The following is a 26281-nucleotide window of genomic DNA, read 5'->3' on the forward strand; positions in this document are numbered from 1 at the left end:
ATTAGGTTTTGCTGACAATATGCCTCTTCTAAGTGGCAGCTTAACTGTTTAAAAGCAAAGATTAAAAAGGTGGGATTAATTATTAATTCCTATTAATCACAGAGTTCTTATTAGGTTGTTGTTCCAGCTGCCCCCCCGCCTTCTCTGCATTTGGACAGCACAGTGCTAATCATATGGGATACTTCACATCTTTTGACAGTAATGTTGAAGCCAATGGTGATATCCAGAACTGATTAATATCTGGTGACAGCAGGCTTTTTTTGCCTACTTACACAACACCTAGTCTCCAATAATATACAATTTATAGGCCAAACTATCAATCTTCAGTACAAATATAATTTTTACTGTACTGTATAGCTGTGTAAGCTAGGAAAAACAAAGTGTACAGTCAAATTTCAAAATGCTTTCTAGAGCAAATGCTCAGAAAAATGTTGTCTGATTAAGTGTAATCAATTTATAGCAAATGCTGAATTCATTAGACTTCAACTCCTTGCCTTAAAAGTAAAAAAAAAAAAAAAAGATTATGGAAGTACCTCAGATGTGTTTGAAGAATGAGGCCTGAGTGTTTCCCTTGCTACTCATGGTATTGGGCAGAAAAAGGAGCATGTAAGAAAACCCAATCAAAACAGTTGCTCCATGGAACTGCACAAAGCAAGGAAAGGTGTATAGGGTGAGGATACACAAATGATAGACAAGTATTATGAACCTCTCCTTAAGGAAAGAAACTGAATGGTACATGCAAGGGAAGAACCGCTACATGTGTAGTTTATACATTGCTGTTTAACTGAAATCTTCGCTTAAGACTGTAGGAGCAGAATGATGATTAAATTTTCTTTTTAATATATATTGTGATTAATTCTTGCATTATGTTTTTGCTTTTTATGCTATAATAGAGATGCTTCAAACAGCAAGGCTTCAGGAATGTAAACACTCACCTGTTAAATGTTTGCAGTTATCATCTTATTTCACTTATGGGAGTTGATATTAATATCAATTGATTTCATTCTGTTTCTTCACATCAGTTGTATTTAAGAGATTGATTTTGTTTTTAATCAGCTTTGTGTCATACTTATAGATAAATATGGCTTGTGCATGTAAGCTTACATGCTGGCTAGGATGCCCAGAGCACAGCAACTCCTCTTGAATACAAAATTGCAAATATATGTTGCATCCTTCACACCATGCCTAAGTGTCAGGTAGCAGGTAAATGTGAATAACTTGTGGTATAAATGTCAATGTAGAAGTAAATGAAGAAATATTCCTTATCCATCTGCATTTTTGTAGGCATAAAACTGCATGCATAAGTCTGAACTGAGCTACTTTTTTTCTGTTTTGCGTAAAAATCTATGCAAAGGGAAAGCTTTCTGGTTTTATTTCAATTGTTAAGAAGTCTAGAGCAAATTTTTGCACCTCCTATGATTGCATTCCTAGGAAATACTATCCAAACATTTTTTTCCAACAGGTCAAGTAGAAGAGAAATATTCCAGCATGCCACCAAGTTGGAAAAGATCTCAGTAACAGAATAAGAACACTTTTCCAACTTACATATTTCAGAAAAAAAAAAAAAAAAGGTGCCGCTGGCAGAAGTGATTATACAGTAATTTATTCAATAAATACCATGACCGATCTACCTAACTAACAAGCTAAACAGTACACTAAAAGAACCTTCTGAGAAGATACTGTGATATCTCCTGCTGTCAAGACTGGTATGCCTTCTTCATGCTCTTTAATTATTATTAAAAAATCACCTTCCTAAAATACAACAGAGTGCTGTTTTAACTCTGTCATAGTTTAGGAGGATGATTTTGTAATAATGCTCCCAGACCAAAAGTTATGGTCCTTTGAAACCTCTTGACAACCTGCATCTTTTCCTTGATAAGTAACTGAATAGAGCAGAGTGGAGTATTGCTCACTTCGAAGTCCTGCCTTAAGTGCAGCGAAGTATTTTCACCATTACTATGTAGCATAGATTAAGTAAAAGATTAAGATCTTATTTCAGTCCACAGACATGTCTCTCCTCACCTGAGCCAATGCTGCAAGATATTCCTTCTTTAATTCACGTCAAACAGGATTGCTTTTACTTCATTTCTTTCCTCTCCTTTTTGCAAATGGCAATACAGCCTGTACAGATCAACTCTAAAACCTCTATGGATTTTCTTTGTTCACAAAATCAGTGTAAGAGCATGACCTCTACAGTCCCCTGGATTTGGAGGTTCCTAGTGCTAGTTAAATGTGCTTTTTGCTTACCTTTGTTTATCTCGTATCTGGTTATTCTATGCCCATGAACCTATAGCTATTAGACCTTGCGCATCAGCTGCTCTTTCAGAACACAAAGGTGTCCTATGTCTTGTCCAGCTGCATGTTGAAAAGTCTCTCTTTTGCCTTTAGAGCAAGATTTGCATGTAGATTCGCCTTTTCATTTCCCTGGGGGGTCTGGGAAGTGCATATTTGGAAAATCTTGCTTTTTGAGTTTGACTTTGGAATATATCTTTTCCCCTCAAGATTTCTAGGTAACTCTGTTAAATAAATTTCTAAGTTCCTTGCAGTGAAGTATGTATAATGCTACTGAGGAAGTAAAGCTAACACATACCAAAAAAATCTCCCCAACCCTCAGAAAAAATCGAGCAAATGGAGAACTAAGTCTTGCTGTATTATGAATGGGAAGAAAAGGAGGAGGATTTAATGCAACTTTCTTGATGGTCAGCTGCAACCTTGCTGCCTATAATTTGATTATATTACTTTAATATAAAAGTAAATAAATGTTATTATAGCTATATGATTTTTTAGACCTTTTTAGCAGTCCAGAGTACTTAATTCTTTGGCAGGTGAAAACTCTATTTTACAGCCTGTGTTTAATAATTTACATTCACATGACACTAAGTTCACTAACTAGTTGCTTCTTTCAAACCAGGATCAAAAATGTTTGTGGCCACTGTTTTATTGTGTGCTTCACAGCCTTTGTTATCTACATTGAGTTCCTTTTAAACAATTTTCCTAGTAAAACCAATAATTTGATGGCCTCCAGAATCCCTTCTTAGATGGAAAGACTTACTGTTTTTACTTCATCTTTGATACAGCAGTGTATATAATAAGGTGTCAAATAATTTCAAAGCTGGTTGCATTGTGCATATAGTCAGGATAATTGAGCAGAAATATATCTATGTGGTTATCTAATGCAACTCAACATATATAGATTTTCTTTTCCTGTGTCTATTACATTTGCAAACACATTCCTGTCTATCCCTTCCTACACCTAAGAAAATTATCACTACCAACATGTTATACAGCTGTGAGTAAATTCCTGGCATGGATAAGTGCTTTGGATTATCTGACATATTTTTGAAAAGTAGTGAATTCAATATGAGGCTTAAATTTGTCTGAATTGATTTTCTGACAACATTACCGATGAGGTACATTATATAAGTTTTAAGTTATCATTTTGTTATTGTCCTTTCCATGTGACCCATATCTGGACAGTATTATTGTTGCTACTCTGGTAAGCAATTGTTAGTGCTCATTCTTTTAAAAGGTATGATACTTTAAATTCAAGGACAGATTAAATTTTGCAAAGTAAAAACTTTGTGTGCTATATTGTAGTCTTCAGATATTCTCATCAAAGCTATCAAAACCAAACAGCCTCATCAATAGTCATGTCTATCCTCATTCTATGTGTGTAGCAAAACTCTTCAGATTCATGGAAGAAAAAGCCGTGGTGTTCTAGATCAGAATGTGACTGTAGCTAGTGCAGTTTACCTCTGCCTGTTTAGTAGAGAATTTGCTGGTTTTGTCAAGAGCTGGCCAGCTATCAGAATTTTTATACTTTGTCTACCAGCTCTGAGGATCACTTCTATTTTTTCCCAGTTCCATTGCCACTGGGCAATATAAGGTTACCTTAGCCAGTAGCAGAATATCCATCCCAAATCAAGGAATCTTCTCAGAATGGTTTACTGTGATAAGAGATTCAATATTTGCTGTGTCTCAGAGTGATAGAGAAAGCTCCTGGCCAGTTTCTGGTTAAAGCATCCATTTAATGATAGACAACAGTATAGCAGTGTTTTGCATAGACAAACAAGGAAGTGTCACATCAGCTCCTTAAAGCAAAGGGGTGATTTGTCTAGGGAAATACTGCATTTTCTCACAGAATAACAATATCCGTGATTCATCTCCTGTGCTTTAGAAATACATTAACAAGTCATATTGGGAAACATTTCTCACAAAGTCTAAAATGGACAGTCAAGGATTTGATCTTTATGTCTGCATTGGATCAATGGAATTGGCTATTTAAATGCCATAAAGGTCTTTCTTGCATTTCTTACATTTGTAATGCTCCAGAGCAAGACAAAGTATAGTTTTTTAGGGACATACTTTTCAGTAGAATTAAGATCTGTCAAGGCATGGCTCTTGTCAATGTCAGCTGCAATTTTGGTGTGGCAGTGTTCGTACTCACTGCCCTCAGCCCTCTACGCTGAACAAACCAAGTCCCTCAACGTTTCTTCATATGTTAAGTTCTCCAACCCCTTAATCATCCTGGTAGCCCTCCACTGGACCTTCAGCAGGTTTTCAGTGTCTCTCATGAGCTGTGGGGGCCAAAACTAGACATGTTACTCCTGGTGTGGCTGAACAAGTGCTGAGCAGAGTGGGATGTTTATTTCTCATTTAATTACACATTTTTAAGAATCTTGTTTGTTGGCTAAAGCTGTATATACTGACACGTTCTATTATGAACACTTCTCATGAGTAAATCTTGATGGTGCTTATGTATGTTATAAGAAATATTATTACTGCTTTACAGATGGGAAGCTAAGGCATACCATGGTGAAATGATTTTTGAAAGGTCATCTTACACATCGAGTCTGGGAAGTATGCAGGTATTGGATCTCTCTAAAGTGTCACACAGAAAAGGTGCTAAATCAAATGAAATTCAACCAGTCTTCTGATTCTTTATGAAAGAACTTACTTTTAAAACTGACACAGCTATTCACTGCAGAATAGCCTGAAATCACAAGATGATCCCTTTGCTTCTAGTCAAGTTACTATATGAGTTCCTATCATATCAGATTTACTTTATCTAGTCCCTGTACTTATAAACCCAAGATTTAAAAAATTTTAGTATACAAGTGTCATCCTTCTCAAAACACCTTATTCTAGTATCTAAGAAATCAATTGTGACAATTTAACAGTTGCTGCTAGCCTTGTGTGTGTCTTAAGGATGTATACAGTGTATTCCATAAACTGCATTGATTCAAGATTAAATGCTACTTTTATAATATACTGAGATAAAAAAAAAAAAAAGAAATATCCACACACAGTACTTCATATGATTGACTGTAAAACTTTACTTGGAATTATCAATGTCAGTTTGGTGAATTACTTCACTTAAAATAGAAACAGGTCACATGGATTATAATAAGATTCTAAATGCTTTGGAGACAAGTACTGAATGGAGCTTCACCCTACAGAAATATACTTGTCTACCAAGAAATAATTAGTTTCTGATTGACCAGAACTCAGCCTTCTGGACTGCAGTGCTATGCAGCATGTGAAAATGAGTGTGGAACATACTGAAAACCTCAGGCGTAACTCTACAGTAAGTTTAATTCATTGTAGCCTGTTTCCGGGGGTTGTAAGCCACATTCTATTGCTCCCTAAACTGATAAAATATAAACACCAAAACCAGTGTTAGCAAATTTCTGCCTTGCCCTTCTTCTCCCCATTGTACTATTCCCATTGAAGCATAAATGATTTACATTGGTAATTTGGTTGAGTGGCTGTAGTTTGCAATACTTATTCAGAAGTCTTTCTCTAGGTCTTCTCCCTGTGGTTTTTTTTGTCTCCTCTCCAAGCTCTGATGGGCAAGAGGCATAAAATGTCCACTCAGCTCCATTTTTAATCGGAACCATGTTTTCTGATGTATGCGTAATTTAGTCATTATCACCATCATCAAGAGGAGCTCTTGTTCTCACAAAAGGAGTTGCCATTATTAGTGGAAAACTATTGTAACTGTGATGAGAGACCATGACCATCATGTATAGAAGGCCAAATGTCTACTTAAGAAAGTTGAACAGAATTTAGATTGAGAAGAGGAGAATAAGAACAGGAAATTACTATTGAGGGTGATCACGTGAAAAAATACTCGACTTGGTGAAAATTATTTTCATTAAATATAAATGTGTCAGACTCAGTAAGATGTGTATAACACTTCAAAAATGAAGTCAGCTTGCAATGATTGAAACCAAATAAATATATGTTAGCATGCCTTTCCTATTAATTTAATTCAAATGCAAACTGAATGGTCATGAAAGTGAACATTTTAAAAAAAACTCACTTGTTGAACAAAGTTTTATCTGACCAGACTGCAGACTTAGGATGGTTGCATTCAAAATATGATACTATTATTTCAAGTTTATTGGAACTGGTTCCTGGAGGAAAACTTTTTTTCGGCTGTTTTTGTTCCCTCTCTCCAAAATAATCAGTTTGTTTCAGGGCATGAAGGTCAAAGAAAATACTGAAGGTAGGACGTGAAATAGGCCTTATTCAGCTGTTTTTTCTAGGGTACTTCTCATTTCCATGGAGAATCCATCTTCTAAGCAGGTTAGGGATTGTAAGAAGTATTTTTTTTTCTTTTATTTTTTAACAGATGTACTGATATAATTGGTGTAGGAGGGAATAAACAAACCATTTAGCATGAAAGGAGTTTGGGGCTCAAAAACTTGACTATGTCCTACCCAGGTACACCACTTGGCTTAGTAATATATGCCATCTCTTTCTTCAGCGTTTGTTTTACCTTCTTAGACCATCACAAAAACAGCAGTCCTAGGAATGTGCTCTTTGTGCCTTCTTCCCTAGTTCAAATTATGAAATAATTTCAAATCATTAAGTGAGTTAATTTAGTCATGTAAAATACAGAATCCATGTGGTAAACCCTGTCAACACCCCCCCCCGCTGCTGTCCTAGGGCAAAGGCTGCAGCAGCCATCTCCCATTTAAATGTAGCGCTATTACTTCTATTTTGACAGCACTATCTCAAATCTCTTTAGAATTATTTAAAAATACTTTGAACACAAGCACCACAAGTAAGTCCAGTGCCAGCTATTATTAGGAATCTATTATAATAAGAATCGTATCAATAAATAATGACTTTCTAGATTCACAGTTACAAGATCTGGTCCTGAATATGATACTGCTGCTTACTAGATCCTAGGAAGCAAACTATCCTCTCTTAGGATTCAAGGGGAGTCCTAACCCTCTGATTTACTATCTTTTAGCTGCCAGAGGCAGCCCTGAAGGCAACACTACCTCCCCAGACAGATCACATTTACCTGTAATCTCAGGCTTTAGCCCAAGAGGCAGGCTTGGTGTTCTCAGGGTGTTGGTACAGCTACAATGCAGGTGCTTCTTCTGAAGAAGTGACGTTAAATAGATGAAAGAAGGACTATGGAGACAGGTTTTGTGTGGGCAGGTGGTAAAATGACAGCATCATAGACAGAATGTGCCAAAGGTATTATTTTCTTCATTTAAAAAAAAAAAAAAGCAGCCCAATGCTATCTTCAAAAAGAAGTATAGAGATTAAAGGAAAAAGAATCAGTCTTTTCATTTTGCCATTACAGGGATATATGCAGCAAACTGTTTTGTCATAAAAACCTGTATTATATTTTGTATTACATTACATGTGTCTATGTGTTATAAACAAAGGACAGTTGTGTGGCTTTTCCATGCTCAAAACAGGAATATGATCATTGGTCCGTAGTCATATTTCTACACTCTAAAAACTTACTAAAAATCTCTACTTTATGAATATTTTTAGACTGGATGACATTGTAATATAATTATTGCATTGTCTCTTTACAGCTATTTATATTATCCTGTCTTTCAGCCTGAAAAATCCATGTGTTTCAAGGGATTTAGGTCTTCAGGGATGTCAACTGTGACTGGAGCTTAAAGAGATACCTATCTGTGTTTAATTGCTCTACTGTTAGGCTTTAATATGCAAGTACTGCAGGACAGGACACTAACTAGACACTGATTTATTTCTTTCCATAAATAAAAAATGCAAGGCATTTTGATATTTTTGGTTTTGTTTTGCCCAATAATACAGAAAAGATGAACATTTTCACAAAAGAGCATAGAAGAGTAGCTCAGAGGCAGGAGGAAGGAGGTAATACTATACATAGCACTTGGTAGCAGTATTCACAATTAGTTCCTTACTGAGTAGCGTGCTCAGCACTTAAGTATGTAAGTATATTGTTTCCCAATTTTTTTTAGGACTAACAATATTTTGTACTAAGGAATTGCTTTTCATCCAGTATTTCAGAGTACTTTACTAAGGTGGGTAACTTATTCCCTTTTCACAGATGGTGTATTTAAAGCAAAGGGTTCTCTTTACTCAAAGTTGCACAGATAATGAATGGTAAATTAGGAAGCGTATCTCTTGATTCCTGCTTACCTACTGTTTTTACAAGAGAAAGATGTTTTCTTAAACTTATGTGTACAGTAACGTGCAATGACCTACTTTTAAGGTATAATATAACTTCAAAGCCTGTACAAACTGGTGATAGCACTTAAAAAGCATTTTTTTGAGTGACATTGCTAATCTTTCCAGGAAAGTGAAGTGGATTTCTGTGTCTTGTCTTTTTGTGCAGCAGAGAGGACTTTATGGCATAACGTTACAAAAGTTTTTCCTGATAAAAATATTTCTGCTCATTGTTACAGTAAACTGTGAAATAAACAGTTTTCAAACTGGATATGTTCAAATACAGAGTACATTCCGTAGTTACTTTTCTGCAATGTTCATGTATGTGTACAGTAGTGTTTAAAAACAAAGAGGTTACATTTATGGTACTCTGTATGGCATGAAAGGCTTTCATAAGAGGAAAGACACTTCTGTAATGAAAGGCACAACTCCTGAACACTTAAAATGTTCCTCTGTTTAATGTCTGAACTGACATGTCTGCGTAAAATTAATAATTGCTTGAATTTTGAACAATGAAAATACAGGGAAAATTACAACATAACAATGGGAAACTATGCAAGTGAAAGTATCAGCTGGAAGAATAATAGCTTTATTTGACAGTGTTTTGACATCATTGACGTACTGTTGTCACTGGAGACCTTCCTTTCTGTGTTTGTGATATACTATTTCAATCCATATTATCCCAATAGAATCACAAACTTTGAAAAGATCTGATGTGTGATAGTCTCTTACTAATGTGTGAGTTGACATGTTGATTGTTCTTTCATATCTGGGACTTGTGAGAATTCTGTTTAAATAGTATTCGCCAATACTATAAAGGATGCACAGTTGTCAAAGGGGATACAGGTGTTTTGAAAGTGATTATCATGTAAAGAAGCAAAGTGGCTTATCTACTCAATTTTGTACAAAGTGAAGAAAACCAAGTGCAGGATTAAATGTACCTACAGCAGTTCCTGTGTTAAACTAATGACAAGTTTATCAATCATCATCATTTAATAGACTATATATCTGTATGCAGGAGACCTCTTGTAATCTAAAACTTTAAGGTTTCTATTTTGAGAGATGCAAATAATGGTTTAAATTGTTCCTAATTTTTATAGACCTAATATCAGTGGATTTTTTTCCCTAGAAGACAGACACTCATCAGAACAAGCAGGTCTAGGGAAAAGGGAAACAGGGAAGGAAGGGAAAAATATTCCTTAGGAAAAGGTGAAAAATTGGCAGTTACTGCAGCTGTCAACCAAATGGACTAACCTGTCTAGGAAATCTATTTCTGGGCAAGCCTACAGGTTCAAACTGGTAGTATTTGGTGATCTGCAGTTCAGGTCTGCTTATGAGTGATAACACATGGGGAAGAAATCCTCCTCCACCGTATCCCTGTGCCACTTCCATTTTTCTTTGGCTTGTTGCCTGTGTGGAGCACAATTTCCTCATCATAGTAGGCAGACTGGGGCACGAGGTAACAGCTATATCAGGCTTGTTAAGATTTCCTTTATCATCAGGTCAGTAATTTACAGGTTTAGGCCTGGGCACAGTGTAGTGCAGGAAGGCCCTTGGAGAAACATTGGCTGAACAGGGGGGAAACTGCCAAGACCAGGTCAGCTTCCACTCAGGTGCCACTTATAAAAGCAGTGAGAAGGTTGGTGGAACAATTCAGTGTAGAATAGCCCCATGAAGACAGACTGTTAGTCTTTCGCTAATCTCTTCTGCTGTCACCTGTAATCTCATCTCAGGACCCCAAAAGCACTCTGATGTGAGAAAACAGTCAGGAAAGATGAAGTGTTCTTTCTTTCCTATAAAGTCTAATGAGTAAGGACTCTTCAAGTTTATTATACAACATAGGTTGAATGCAAGAAAACATGGGTTTGAATTTGAGAACAGCTCACTGATAGGGATTTCCATATGCAGTGATAAAATTTGCAGGAGTTTTTCTTGCAACAAATATGTATCTCTAGTTCATAAAGAAATAGTCTTCTTAAAGCTGCTGTGTCTTGGCTTTATTTTAGGTACTTTTCTTCATCCTTGCCAGATGCTTCTTCTTTAGCTTACCAGTATGGATTAAAGGAATCAGTATATCGAAAGATGAACAAGATGCTTTGGTTTGCTATCTACATATTGTCTCTGGAAAATGGGCTCCATTTCGTCATTTAGTTCACTAGTTACTATGTTTCTGGTAAATATTTCAATCCTAGGCATAAAGCAGCAGATGGGAATAAAAATTGTGGGTGCCAGGATGTGTGGGAGAGGAAAGGACTGTTAAATTATGAAAGGGAATGCAGTATTCAAAGAGAATAGTCTTTGTGGGGAAAGAGGTGGACTGGACAAAATCGAGGGCAGGACTTAGAGTGCATTATGAGGGGAAAGGAAGAGATAAAAAAAGTGTGAAGAAAGAGGGAACAGCAGACTCCAAAAATCAGTTAGATAGAAAAGTTCTCCATAATGCTTAGATAGAAAAGTTCTCCATAATACTATGGAGGAAAGAGGAAGCACAGTGCAGATGAGAAAGCAAACAGTGGGTGGAGAGCTGTGCTAATGCTCCTAATTTGCTTCTCTTGTCCTTGTTAGTTCTCAGCAAGCTTGTATCTTTGACGCTGTACCATGGAGACATACACACAATGTTTTTTTCAGAGACTGAGCCTCGTTGATTATTATGGGTTAGGTTATTAACCCAGCACTCGTAGTAAGGCAGGTTTCCACAACTTCATTTCTCAGATGGTTAGAAATAGTCACCTAATTCTTACCCTAAGTTTACCCATGGCTGTTTTCTACCTGTTCTTGCTCTGAGGTTTTCTGTAGTATAAACACTTTGTTGCCTTCCTTGGTTCCCACTTTCCCGGATATATTCATATATATATATATACAGTTTTTAATTCCTCCACTGAACTCCATGTGAAGGTGGTTGTGCGTAGCTGCCACCCTGGGTGCTGTAATGACTAGCCATTTCATGGCTGCTCTGTAAGAGCTTCCTTAATGGCAAGCAGTGCGTGTACAATGCAGTGTCTACCTAATCCACTGCCTTTACATGGCCTGTCCCTTGGTAAAGCTCTTACTCTTGACAGTTCCTGACATCCTATATATAATAGAAATAAAACAGGAGCTGACAGTTTGCAACGTTATAAATAAATACCTCATACTGTGAGTGATACACAAATGTTGTATTCCTTTAAATTGTAGAAGATGAGGCTTTTAGAGTATGTTACCACTGGCATTTTTCCTGTAACAAGGGGCTCAGACTGCAGGCTAGGGAATGTTAAATAAATTTCTCAAGCTCTAATGACATCTGTTTTTTTTAAACAATGTTGAATTGGAACTGGTGACCTTGTCACTGCAGACATTGCAAAATTTATTTTAGTTTCCTCTACTGGCATTAGTAAAGAGTATGTTGTGAAGATGGGCAGAAAAATGCCGCCATCAGTGTGTTAATTTAAACATACGTTTTTATGACCAGTCTAATGAAGATAACTCCAGCACTCAAGAACCATTTAAGTGATAATAAACAACATAGTATCTGATAATATGCCTTTCTGTTCATTGACATCAGCAAAGTTAAATCATATAAAGAAAGTATCAAATAGAATTACCTATGCAGAATAATTTTAGTTTGCAATCCCAAAATTTTCCTCTCTGTCTTTTTTTTTTAATGACAACCTCTTATTCTTCTCAGAGTATTACTGCAAGCTACTTTAAGCACCCTATCATTAATCCTGAGATATGTATATATCTTCCTGCATTGTTAGTCAGATGAATGTGCTGTAGCTCTTATGATCACCTGAAGCAAATTACAACTTTGAGAGAAATATTTATATTGTAAATTTACAAAATATTACATGATCTCAAGTGCAAATATAGAATTGCCTCCTATTACAGCTAAAAAGGATGTGATTTGCAAAAAATACCTCTAGGAATTGGCAAACAAATGGTGTCTAAATTCAGATTTGGATTTATGCACCTAGTTTATGGAATCTTTGAATTCCCTGAAATCATTAGGTGTCTGAGGTCTGGTAAGTACGTGAGATTTTGGCACTGAGGTTCTTTCTCTACCTTCAGTTCAGTGCATGCCCAAAGCTGCCTAAGTCATGGGCAGAGATGTTTATTACTGGCTACCTGTCCTGGTTTCGGCTGGAACAAAGTTAATTTTCTTCTTAGTAGCTGGTATAGTGCTGAGTTTTGGATTTATGATGAGCATAACGTTGATAACACACTGATATTTCAGTTGTTGCTAAGCAGTGTTTATCCTAAGTCAAGGACTTCTCACCTTCTTATACTGCCCTGCCAGCGGAGGCTGGGAATGCACAAGAAACTGGGAGGGGACATAGCAAGGACAGGTGACCCAAATGAGCCAAAGTGATATTCCATACCTTATGACATCATGACCAATATAGAAACTGGGGAGAGTTGGTCGGGGGGCGCTGCGGCTCGTGGAGTGGCTGGGCATCGGTCAGCAGGTGGTGGGCAATTGTATTGTGCATCACTTGTTTTGTATATCCTTTATTATTATTATTATTATTATTATTATTATTATTCCTTCCTTTTCCGTCCTACTAAACTGTCTTTATCTCAACACACGAGTTTGACTTTTATTTTCCCAATACTCTCCCCCATCCCACTGCGGGGGTGGAGGGGGCAGGGGGAGTGAGGGAGCGGCTGCATGGTGCTTAGTTGCTGGCTGGGGTTAAATCATGACACTACCCTAGGTACAACCCATATTCTGAAAACAAGTGCTTTTTCTATGATTCTTTCGTTGTATTTAAAATGGAGGCATATATCTTCTCTGAGCGCTAGCTTAGGACTAAGTGATCGTAGGAGAAGGCATGTCCTTTCAATACTGCCTGTGTTTAAGGTCTACTCTTTTTTCTAAGCTTCCCTAGTTTCAGTAGGTTCTCCAACTACTGACTCCCTGCTGGGAATTGCTAGAGCACAAAGCCTTCCCCAGACTTATTTAGGGAACTGTGTTTTCCACCTGAGGTTCATGTGCCTACTCCTTAGGGATGACAAGCTGTTTTGTCACAGCACCAAAATCTCTTGGTGGTCCCAAACTTCAGTTGCCATTTGAATTTTAGGGGAAATTATGTGCCCGGCTTTTCTAGGTGTCTTCAAGTATCCCAGGCATTACAACAGGCTCTCCTAGACAATGGTTGCATCTAGTAGTGGTTTATGTTTGTAGCTGCTAAACTGAATTAGAGAAGACCATTGCAATTGTACCTGGTACTCTCCAAATATCCTTTTTCCACATGAGCAGATGCTAAAATTGTGGCTATCTTGTAAATCATTCTCAATCTCTTCTGTAAACGATAAGTAAAACATACCTGAAAATTATCCTTGATGCTTGAAAAAATCCCCAAGCATGTAACCATAACTTAAATAAGTAAATGCTCTGATACTTAATTCTACGATATATTTCAGTATTACAAGATATAGTGGTGCTATTTTTACTAATTTGATAAAGAAAACTAGTAACTTGGTGGGGAAAAAAGAAACATATTACAGTTTTAGCTTTTCTTTTCTCTGTGATGTAATAGATCTGTTCAACTCTAGCAGGTTTTTTTATACCTTTTATTGAGACAAATCCTGAAATCCTTATTCTTTCCTTCCTCAGGACAATCTCCTCTTAACTTCAATGAGGTAATAAGGCTTATGCTGCTTTGTAAAGTCCTTTGAGATCTATGGTGAACAAGATTTAAATATTGTTGAAAGGGAAATTTGATTGAGTTTAAATTAAATAAGGAACTTCAGGATTCAGTTTATGGAGATTGCTTTTTTTTTTTTTTTGCCATGTGCTTCTTTATGCATTCATAAACTCTTGGTACTTTTGTTACAGGATATAGTGAATTACTCTGCCGTCATGTAGAAGAGTGTAGGAGTGATAGTTGTGGCTGGCCTTGGAGCAGGGGCTATCCTCCTGCTTGTACACAATCTGGCACTTAATGGATACATTTGCTTGCTTAAACTTGTTTAAATTACTTGTTTAAATAGTTTACTTTGACATGCGGCTGCACCATTACAAGTAAAATACAGATTTTTTTATTTCATCTTAAGTAAAATCTGCCTTGTGTAACAGGTTGTTCTATTAGCTAGGGCCAGCTAGGTCAGAACTTTAATAGAGAAACCCAATAAGGTAGATTACAAGTAATTTTCAGTTTATGAACTCAGTCAAATTCATGAAACGTGAATAATGTTGCTTATACAAATAATAAATAATTTCATAAAAAACCAGGCATGTGTTTTGAGAGAAAATGATAGATGAAATGGAAATAAAGATGGAAAAAGTGTAATCATATCAGTTTCCTATTGATTTTTATTGAATTAGTCACATCCACCACTTAAGTGTTTTGTAACCTACTAAGAGTGCTTTTATAGTATAGAAATTTCATTTTATGAGTTCAACATAATGCAATCAAAACATTTAGGCTAACATCTTCATACTAAGAAATTTCATCCACATGTTATTTTATAATTCTTTTTGATTAAAGGTAATATTTCTAATGTAGCCATCTAGTTACATAGAAGTATCTTGACAGAGAATACCAGAGTTATGTAATAACATAGTATTTATTTTTTACCAGTGTTCTGGGACTAGAAAATAAACTTGTGAAAGAATATGCTAAATTTAAGTTAGCATTGGAATATATCTTGACACAAAGAGGATCTACTGCCACTTCCTTTGAAGTTCATCGGAATCTTACCATTGACTTAAAGTAAAATCAGTTTGGCACTGAAACAAATTATATGAGTTATTTATACTTCTCTCCCTCTCTCCCCACCAAAACAGAAAGGAAGAGGTAACTAGAAGATTAGGGCCACCCAGATCTGGATCATACTTTACATAAAACTTCATACTGTCAACCATTTGGGAGAGGAGGAGGAGGGTAGGTATAATTCAAGGTGTATGTGTAATTCAAGTATGAGTACAGTAGCCAAAGAGCTCTGCTGTAGCTGAGGAAAAGGATGCACTAGTAACAAAGTGATGTGTAACTTCTATATTCAAACCCCATTTTCTCTGGCATTGTTGAGGGAATTTCCTCATGTAGGCTACGGCAATATCATTTCTTTTATGTCTCTTACCGTACTGATACTGCACTGTCAGCTACTTATTGTATAGCCATTTCAGACTGAATGAGGTGGACTGATCTAAAAAGAAAAATTAGCTTCTTTTGAAAACAGTTGAAAACGGTTATCTTCAGTGTTGCCTTAATGTCAAAATAGTTAAATTTAATAAGTGATGAGAGAATAGATTGCATTAGGTTACATAGACCAAGGCTGGAAGGCACTTGAATATCAATTTGTATCCACCCACCTGTTGGTAGAAACCTTCCATTTCTGCTCTCTAGCACAGCCCCTTTAGGGAGTGATGGTCTGAAGAGCTGGGCTTTGAGGTACAATAATTCTTGCAAATGTATGTTTGAAAATTTCCAGACACTTAATGTGCTTAACATTTCAAACTGTATGTTTGCAATATTTGTGGAGACTGCAATTCAAACTATATTGGATTCCTGTATGCTTATTTGCAAGAATTTGATTAAGCATTGCTGCAATGTCTATATTGCAGGCCAGTAAATTATATAAGACACTTTATTTCTGTCTGTCACTGTATCTATCACAAATACTGTTGACTGGGTCAGAATTCCTCCTCTAGGTATTGACAGAGGAGGCTGCTGCCTTTTGGCTGCTACAGCAGATCTCTGTGGACTGACTTTCAAAGCTATTGTGTCCCAGTCGTAACTTTCATGTAGGGAGAAGCATCTGATTTCTTAAAATGTTCTGGGCCCAGTAGCTGTGTAATGACTCTTTGGAGGTCAGATACAAGTATCAAAGAAATCTTTCCTCTTTCTTGTTTGTGTTTTTTTTTTTTTTTTATATCTGCTTTGAATAAAACAAAAAGTGTAAGATGTCAATATTTAATGAAAAAGAAGGAACTCTCAGTCAGTGTTGTCAAGGAACAACATTTTGTAAGAGGAAAAATATGGTTTCATGGGGTAAATGCCACCTTTTATAGGTTTGCAGGATCTGGTGACAGCGGGAGCTTTGCATGGAGGTATTTAGTATTTGCATGACAGAAAGCTTGGTCTGTGAAATCTCTATGCATCTCTTTACTCACTGGAGAGCAAAATAGGAAACGGATCATCTGAAGTACATATAATGAGAATGATCCTAAACTTCCTCTTTTTGTGAGGAGGATCAGAGGTGAAGATACTGTTCCAGAACTAAGGCTAGTGTAACTTCCTGAGGGCTGTTCTACATGGTATTCAAAAGTAATGCTTCCCCATATCTTTAATTAATATATATTTAAATGCTATATTTAAATACTATACTTAAATTTAAATAATAAAGATATTTGAATCAATTTAAATCCAAATAGTTAATATACTTAAATAATATCTTTATTTGCTCAAACCAGGTTTTATCTCAAATTTTAGGGAATCTATTTAGCCCTCAAGAAACTAATTTCCTGTTTCTCAAAATCTACCATCTGAAATGAATGCAAATAGGAAGTTATCTTGAAATGAGAGAAGGTTTACCTTCATGTACCCAAAGCAACAAGTACTTTATGCTCAAATAGAATCTTTACATCGACAAAGCAGGTAGCTGAGTGTACAAATGAGCACTTATCTGGCATCTAATCAGGTGCTGTGCTGAATTCCTGGAGCCTGAGGTTTTAACAGGTCAGCACCCACTAACTAGACACAACTTTAAAAATTTTCTTTAGTGTTTCAACTGAGGAGGTCTGGGACATTTGTAGGGCTAACATACAGTACAGGTTCTACATGCAAAACCACATAAACTTTATTCCAGAGCTTGTTCAAATTAGTAAGAATCTTTCCATTGACTCGGATGGACTTTGGATTGAGCTTAAAATGGATATTTTTGTTTAAATAAACAAGAAACATATGGTAGACAGCTGATTCTCTTTTTGTTGTTTGTTCAGTTAACAGCTTCTTTAGAATCACTTCATTTGTTATTGAAGTATATAGATTAGGGTTGAAATGAAATAGTCTTCAAATTGCTCACCCAAATTTGTTCAATTCTTGGAGGCAAACTGAGTAAATTAATCCCTGAGATTGGTGACCAAGATATCTTAATTCAGAATATTCATCCTTCCACATCTAGGCTGCTTTTCAGAGACTGGGGCGTTTTTGGGTGTTTTTTTCCCATTAGTGAATTCAGCTACTGAATCATTAGAGGCATTTAAAAAGAACTGTTGAAAATTCAAAAATCTAAATGCATATTGTGTGTTATTTAGCAAATATTTATTTAGCTCCTACCAGTACAATTCCCTTTTTTCACGTAGTTTGCTGCAGGTGTACTATATCTCTTTTTCTTATATCTACAAAACATTATAGACTTTCCTCTATGAAGAATGCTTATTTCTTATTCTTTTCTTGCCTATGGCTGCTATTACAATACGGCATTGGTCGCTGATTGTCTTCTTTTAAAATATATTCTCATTTGCTCAAATATTTCGATGTCTACCAGAATATTTAATCACACAACATGTCTCCAGTGATAGTGGCTGTAGGCTAGTGCGTACTGCAGGGTGACCGAATGTTTTACTAGGTGGATATTTTTCTACATAGAGAAGGTGGCAGCTGTTATCTTCCTTCAACCTGGTACAGCATATTAACTATGCCAGCAGTAAACTGAGGCCGGCTCTTAACCATTTTTATTCACCAGTTGTCCTCATTTTGTATTTATGCTGTTGGGAGATTTTTGTTTTGTTTCTAGAACCACTTCATATCTCAGTCAGCTTTGCTTTCTTTTCTCTTGTGTTCTTCTCTGTTGATGTTTTTCATGTATTTTTTTCTCGATCATTTCTTTTTATTCTCCATTTCATTTCAACAGCTCAATGCCATTCAGAAAGACGCTGTACCTTTTGCCTGACTGTTCATGTCATACCGGCTAAACCTATTGTCTATTTAACTTCTGCATCTTCAGTTTCTCTTGTCACGCTCTGTTCTTTCTTGTCCTAACGCTTCTGTCTTCTTTCCTCCTCTCTTCCAGCCTCTCGGACATGTTGCATTTCTGGCCGCGTATTTCATACTGCGTGCATAGACAGCAGACCTCTGCTTGCCACAGCTTGCAGCACCACGTGGCTTGCCTTTTGTGATCACTTCAGAGAACCGAGCACTCTTTGATGTATCAGAGGGAAGCGGGGTGTGTGGGGGGGAAGTTTTACGCAAATTCCTTTAAACACACAGGCCTCCTTACTGTCTTCCATCATTGCTATTTATCATATTGCACACACATGGATGGAAGCATTTTCCTTTTATGTTAAGCCTGGGCTATGCAAAGACACTGGAAGGCAATATATACACCGCTGCAGCTTATGACAACAGCAAGGTATTTTTACAAGTTTGAGATATTACCACTGCTAAATAAACCAGGATAGTGACGAGGATGAATAAAGTGAAAGAGGCGATAGCAGCTGCACATTCTGGTAAGAAAAAAGATAACACTGGAATTCTGTCTTACAACTTAATGAGGTAAAATGTGTATGGCTGTAAAACCTGAGGCCATAGTTGAGATTGGATGCCATGGTACATTACTTTGCAACGTATAAGTTTACCAACCTATAGAAAGTCTTTGCCTTGTGAAAGTCATCTGTGACATACGACTGCATAAAGAGGTTTCATACAGGAATAGTGCCCAAGAAGTTGGGGAAGACTGTGCCAAATAGTTAAGCTAAAGCATTTATCTGCTTACTTATAGTTTGCTTTTATCCTTCATTATGGCTTCAGTGTTAATATTTATGTCAGCAGGATGATTTCTCCTGATATTGCTTCAGTCTGAGACAAGATGAGGGGCCTAGACTGACAGGAAAAACACAAATGTATATAAATTGGGTTTATGGTTTTCAATTTGTTTGCAAATATGTTAATGGTGGAATTCAGCAAATACATTGTGACTAAAAATGAAGATGCCTACACATAGACTCCTCCCTACAGCCACAGATTACGTTTGCATCTGCGAAGTGTACACCCCTGGCTTGGACCTGTAATTATTTTTTTTATACTTCTCAGAGCTGAAATGTGAGTGCTAATTTAAATACTCATGCTGCTTCATTTTCCTCTTAAAATTACACCCACTTAAAGAAGAGTTGGGCTTTGACTGTTGGGATCTGCTATATCAGGCAGTGTAAAATTTTAAAGGATATATGTTTTGCCTTTCACTAAGAAAAGCAAGTTATCAAATTTACTGGAATGTAGATAATTTGAAGACATGGTGGTGGTGGGGGTAGTATATTTCTCTCCCTCCTCTCCATCTCAATTTATTGGAGCTATAAACACTCTTTCTTTGTTAAAAACCTTGAATATAAGTCATCTGACTCTATTATAGGAGGTAATACAAGGACAAGCAGAGGCAAAGTGCTCATAGACAGGTAGAAGTCAAAACAAAACTGTCCAGCAAATTGAGGCAGCTCATCCAGCTCATCAGCAGGCTTGACCCCTGGGCAGCCTGAGAGGCAAGTTTGTCAAGAGCTCAGGCAGATGCAGCTAACAGGCTGCTGGAGATGTGGCTGAGGAGTCTCTGGGGACACCTCTGCCATGGCTCCTACAAGGTATTTGCTAGAGTATGGGTCCTGCAGCTGCCACATGGGCTGTCTAAGGTTACATGGACTTTGGGCTTTGGTGTTAGAGCAATTACAAAAAGAAGGTAAACCCACCAGTTTCCATAAGAATCCATACAAACAGCCAATTTAGCTTTATAAATTGAAAAATTATAAAAAATTAGAAAAATTTTACATTTAGAAAAAAAAAAAAAAGAAAATTATAAACTCCATTTTGTCTATATGCAGTGTCCCTGTTACTGGTATGTTCAGTGTCTCCAGCAGGAGTTCTGTGCAGGCTGGGGTGAAATTTAGACTGATGAGTTGGCATATACTACAGTAGATCAGATGTTAATGTTTACACCATCATCAGTTTTATTTGGTCATTTCACCAATTTTTTTATTCTGCTAGAGTGGTTTGAACCTGAATTTCAAGCTATGCCTTTCTTAACAACAGTAATATAGTATAAATTTTGAGTTCATACAAGTGCATACTCCCATACACATTTTATCATTTTCTAACATATTTCTAAAGCTTTAAATATGTGTTTAAATGAGATTATGGGAATTTACCAGCAAGTGGAGCTTCTTCAAGTGAAGGTAGTGGTTGTTCTGTGTGTGTTTTACTACAAGTTTTTATTCAGAGAGAACCTGAGAGTTTGGAGAGAGGAAAAGGAGAGTTCAGATTAAAATGTAGAAATAAGTGGCAGGTCACTGATATATTCCAGTGGATTAGAAGAGTTGTATCTCCCTAAAATCTTTCTTTTCTGTGATGCCTATTTAAAACTTGACAACAGTGTTGTTCTTCTGCTCCAACTACTGCCTACCACAATGATCACAATCATCTTGTCACCTTCTGTACCTCTCCATCTGTCTATATTCCTCTGTTGTCTTGCAGATGGTAAGCTGTGTAGGGCAGGAGCTATGTTTTTGTTCTTTGCTTACACAGCATCTAGTGTATAGCACTTGGCACAATGGAGTCCTGGCTGATGACAAAAACTATGAAGTTTTATGATGATAAAGCAAGTATTATTGTCAACTTCATATCTGTTAGAAAGTTTAGTTATGTAAATAGCTAGTTTCCCCATGAGTTTTATCAAATATTTTACGTTGTTAAATTATTTATGATAAACACGTTGTCTTACTACTCAGCATAAATTTAAAAGATAATTTTAGCAAGGAAAGAAAATATTTATGAAGAGAAACCAGAGGCAGAAATAGAAGTGATAAATTAATGAAAATACCCCAATAATGGCAACAGTCCAGGTGAGAATTATCTCTTATCTGAGAAGTCATTTGATATTGTAAGGATGCTATTGCACCTGTATGTATTACGTGCTCCGTTTGCCCACCCTTGTGATCCGTGGTACAGCTTGGCAATAGTGGGGGACAAGGGTGTTCTGAAAAGATTTTGAGGGAAAATTACCTTGAAGTACAATAGTCAGTGAGGAACAGGAGTACAGTAGTGCTGCTGGGAGGTGTTAATACCATTTCAAGTTTCACTGGGGACTGCAAGAGCAAGGGGGAAGAAATCAGGGGCATTTGGGATGTAATAACAATGAATAACCTTTAAAGAATTGCTACAAGATAGAGGTAGCAAGAGCAGACAGAAGAGTCCATGGCCCTGAAGCAAGAGGCCGTTCATAGCGAGGTGTGCCATTTTTGACTGCAGAAAACTATAGACTTGCCTCGGGGAGAGGTCCCTCATGGGACAGGAAAAGGTTGTAACAAGTTCTTTCTATACTGTAAATATCATATGTCAACTCCATATTGGGTCTATCCTCTGCTAGTTTATGTAGACTAAAATGTCAACAACACACTTCCACTCAGTTTTATGTCACTTTCACAAAAGCAACTATTTGTGATAGCTAGATTGGTAAAAAAACTTGGATTATAAGTGTTTTGGCTAAAAATGATTCAGAAGATTATGGCCCTGGCTATAGCCCTGGAATCTAGATTTTAATGCAGATATAATTTTATTTCAACATTATAGAAATACAAGAAACTTCTGTATTTTACAAAAAAATATTTATGACACAAATTGTAGTAGTTTTGGAATTAATATTTCTTCCTGCAGGGATGGACAAAAAGAAAGAGGTATTGACCAAGTAGAAAACATAGATAATGTGTTTGTACAAATCATGAGGAATTTTCAATAAGCAGAGTTACCTTAAAAATGCTGTCAGTATGGACACATAGCTAAGCTTTGCTGTTTTGTTCTATACAGCCCCCAAATCCTATATCCTACTGGACTATGAAAAGTGGTCTTGCTATTATATTATTATCCTAGACTCTTGCATGAGTTTTCTGTTTGTTTACTCTGACAGTAATTATAACAAAATAAGAGGTGGTAGCATTGATTGTGGTCATGAAGGCTTTTGGTTCAGAAGGGTGTTGTCCAAAAGGCAGGATCATCCTTAGTCCTTGTAGGAATACAGCAGCTGTTCCAGATAGTCTTGCTCCTGGGACATGGAACACTTCATAGAACTGATGCCCTCATGTCATTATTCTCCCATGCTCTACAAATCTGGCTGGAGCCTTACTGTCTAGCCTATTTATTTTTGTGTGTGCTTGTTTTTCTGTCCTCTCTCCTCTGATCATTTTCACAACTACAGACAAAACACCTTAAAAATATGTGAGTGAGTTACAGTGGCAGACACCAAGAAGAAATTGGATAATATACTAAATATTGCTATATTTCAATTATGAAACTTAAGTTAAAGATGGCAAATAGGTGAAAAACTCTCAGGGATGCTATACAAGGCCTTTGCAGAGCTCTTAGGCTTTTGTCAAATGCAAACATCAACACTGCACTGACGAAAAGTGCTGATTCCATCAGGTTTCTCAATATATATAACATATACTGCACAAGGTTTGAAAAAAAATTGGCAAACCAAAAAGCTGCTTACCACAGAGATAAACATAAAGCAGAAGCAAATGTTCATATTGTAGCAGATAACTGGTCAAAAAAGATAGAAAAACTTCAACATGCTTCTGTTCAGAAAAAATTTGAAAGCTTCTAAGACAGCTTGAAAACAGTCTCTGGCTGTAAAATCAGTGGTGTTATACCATTCTGTAGTGAAGATGGTCAAATACTGTCAAACTGAATGAAAGGAAAATCCTCTGTCACTGGCACAAACATTTCAACAGTTTAATACACTGTCTGCCTAAAGCTCTAAATGAAGTTCTGCTGTTCCCCACATAGGAGCAGCACTAACATCCACAGCAGTTTCTTAAAGCTCTCATGTAGCTATCACAAGGTGAAGCATCAGGCCCCAGTGATATTCCTCCTGAAACAGTCAAATGCAGAAGTCAATGCCTTGTCTAAAAGAAGGAGGAAAAATAATAAAGTTACACTTTTTTGCCAGCTTATGGGATAAGGAGAAAATGTCTAAAGAGTTCAAAGGCACGGGGAAACCATCTGCCTCTGGAAACAAATGAAAAAGACCACCTGTGCTGTGTTATTCATAAAAATATATTTTTCTTTAGCTGCTGGACAAAATTATTTCCTGAGCAATATCAGGCATTCTATTGAGTTTGCTGAATTTTCAGTCAAATTAGCTTTTGATCTAGGTGAGGCACAGTCCAGATTACTTTTTGCAATCAAACATACCTTAAAGTGAGTGCAATGGACATACTGCAGCTTTATAAAATTTGTTTCAGAAGGTTTCTGCACAAATTGCACTATCAAGATAGATACGTGAATACTGTTTTCTCTTTTTTTTTTTTCCCCCTTATTATTTTCTTATTGTTTTCTGATGGAGTCGTAGCAAAGATTTTGGCCAAGATGGAATGGCAGGAATTTTCACTCTCCAAAGTGGCAAGCACCATGTCTTTATATCACTCTCATCTAACACCTTCTGTGCTGTAACAGCTGCATGATGCCTTTAGAGACAGCAGAAAGCAGTTGATGGTAGTTTCCCACTCTCAGACCTGCATATTGAAGGCCGCATATTTGCTGTCCTGCAGTCTGCTCATTGCCAGTGACTGCAAATTCTCAGTGTGCATAGGCTGGTGGTGGCATGCACACTTGAGAACATGGAGTATATTACTGACCATTCTAGTTCTTTTGTCCAGTTTCTTGGTCTGACATCATCACAGCGAAGCAGTATTTCTGTTCCATCCTTGCTCTGGTGAAAAGCACATGAAGTTAAAATTGGGAGCCGACAATGCAGTATTGAAATCTCCCAACAAATTCTGCTGCTTTGGTAATACGCTGTCTTATGCTGTACCTTTCTAATCTTTTTACACATCCAGGATGTTTGGGGCATGCTTTGGAGAAACCTGCCAAAACCCATCTCCTTTGGTCATTTAATGTACAGTGAATAGCACAGAGAGAGCAAGCAGTGAAACTTGATAAGGATGTATAGAAGGCAAGTTTTTGATTTGTAGAGTTGCTGTCCTCTGTGTTGGGAACTAGAGCCGATGACAATTTCTTCGTTTTCCCCAAATTTGAAAGCAGAAGTGGCACTGGACTACAGAAGTGGCAGATCAAAGCAACTGCCAAGAGTACAGAGGGCACATGTGTGACATCTGGAGCTACCAGTGTTCTGCAAAAATTTCCCTAATTTCTCAGGGAGCCCATTATGCTGACTCTTCATATGCAGAAACAAAGAAATCTCCATGATGATATTTAAACTACAAGGAATTACTGGACCTCAACAATGAACACCAATAAGACAGCAGAGAGGATTTTAAATATTAGTCTACAGAGGTATCTAGGATCTCAGTATTGCTCCAGACTGCTCTGAATTTTGCTTATTGATTCACGGGAATCGCAATTGTCACAAGAGGCTGCTGAAGTATTCATAGGCTAGGTATTTTTTTTTATTTTAGGGCTTGTATTTTTGCCCTTAAAAAAAAAAAAAACATAGAAAAGGCATTATGCTCATGCTTCACTTTTTCCATCAGTGAATTGCAGAAGTCCCAAGAAAGAAGCATAACTATTTTGTATCTGGGAAGATTTGTTTGGAAGTTGTGTTATGATTAATGTAAATAGTCTGTACCATTCCTCTCTTGTTTAGGAACTGTTCACACATTTTCAGAATCACAGAAACTGGCAACAATGGACCAGTCTGATTATTATGTTTATTTCTATGCTATACCTACCTATCACTATTTTTCAGAACCATCCCCAAAGTATCTCTATGGTTGGAGACAGAGATCTGGAGAAGACAATGTTCTTTGGAACTGAAAGAATAGGTTCTGTTTAGGATGTCTCCTAACACAAAAGAAAGATGATGCCCTGTGATATGGAGTTCTTGGGGTCTTACTGCTTTTATCTATCCTCCAAGTTAAGGATATTAACTTTTGTTAGATTTATGGAAAGACTTCAGCTGCATATCGAGATATCTTTTTCTCTAATCCTCTCCCGAGTAATGCCAAAGGGATACATCCATCACTAAACACCAAGAACTGTTTCTGGATCATCATCAGGTAAAAGATTTGGAGAAACCTGTGAATGTACTGAAGGTCAGAGCTCAAGTATTTGTGCAACTTTACTGTTAATTTGAAGATAGATAAATCAAGTGGTAACAAACACCACTATATGCCAAATTTATAAAGGAAAGAAAGAATATGCATTGTTGCTTCTACCTGTTGTGAAGAAGCAGTTCAGCTATGAAAGCAACACATCTAGTAGTGGATACCTTATACTTCAACCATCTGGAAGATGCATTGCTATTCTTGGATTATACGAGGAAGCAGTATTTTCATCAGGTCCCAAATTGATGGTCGAATGAATTAAGTTCAAGTGAATGTTCAAATAGTTATATGAAGCACCCAAATGGACATTGAAGAAATGTAGTCATCCATCACTAAACAATTTGCATTAGAGAAACAGAAAAACTGTCATTGTTTAGGGCCTCTCTTGCATACTCACATACCCAGTATTCTGGGTCTTTATCTAGGTAGGCTGATTTATTCACCAGCTCAATTCACAGCCAGTTGCTGGCTGTGAGCCACTAATAATGGATTGCCTATGCAGTACCCTCAAAGAGGAAAAGAAGATAAATGTTTATTACCAGAGTAATTTTGGCTCTGCTGTGAATATGTATTTACAATCTTTTGTTCAATGCTAAAGCAGAATCCTTTGTCATCTGGAGGTTGTAGTAACGAAGACGTGGTAGGCAAGTAGGACTACTGTGGGTTTTTTCCCCCTAAATATGACATAATGTCTGTGGATGTTGAAGGCCAAAACACTCTGAACTCAAAATCTGAAGAACTCATTTTACTGTATAGGAGGTAGTTAACCTCTTCAAAAAAATGGGT

General features: G+C 36.9%; 1 protein-coding gene across 2 annotated transcripts in view; it reads left to right on the top strand.

Moving 5' to 3' along the window:
• The window catches only part of LOC104314751 (AGBL carboxypeptidase 4), a 977524-nt gene that overhangs the window by 156300 nt on the left and 794943 nt on the right, over positions 1-26281 (top strand). The gene's annotated exons all lie outside the window — the stretch shown is intronic.

This window comes from Haliaeetus albicilla, chromosome 8, assembly GCF_947461875.1.
Source record: "Haliaeetus albicilla chromosome 8, bHalAlb1.1, whole genome shotgun sequence".
In the NCBI taxonomy this organism is placed as follows: Eukaryota; Metazoa; Chordata; class Aves; order Accipitriformes; family Accipitridae; genus Haliaeetus; species Haliaeetus albicilla.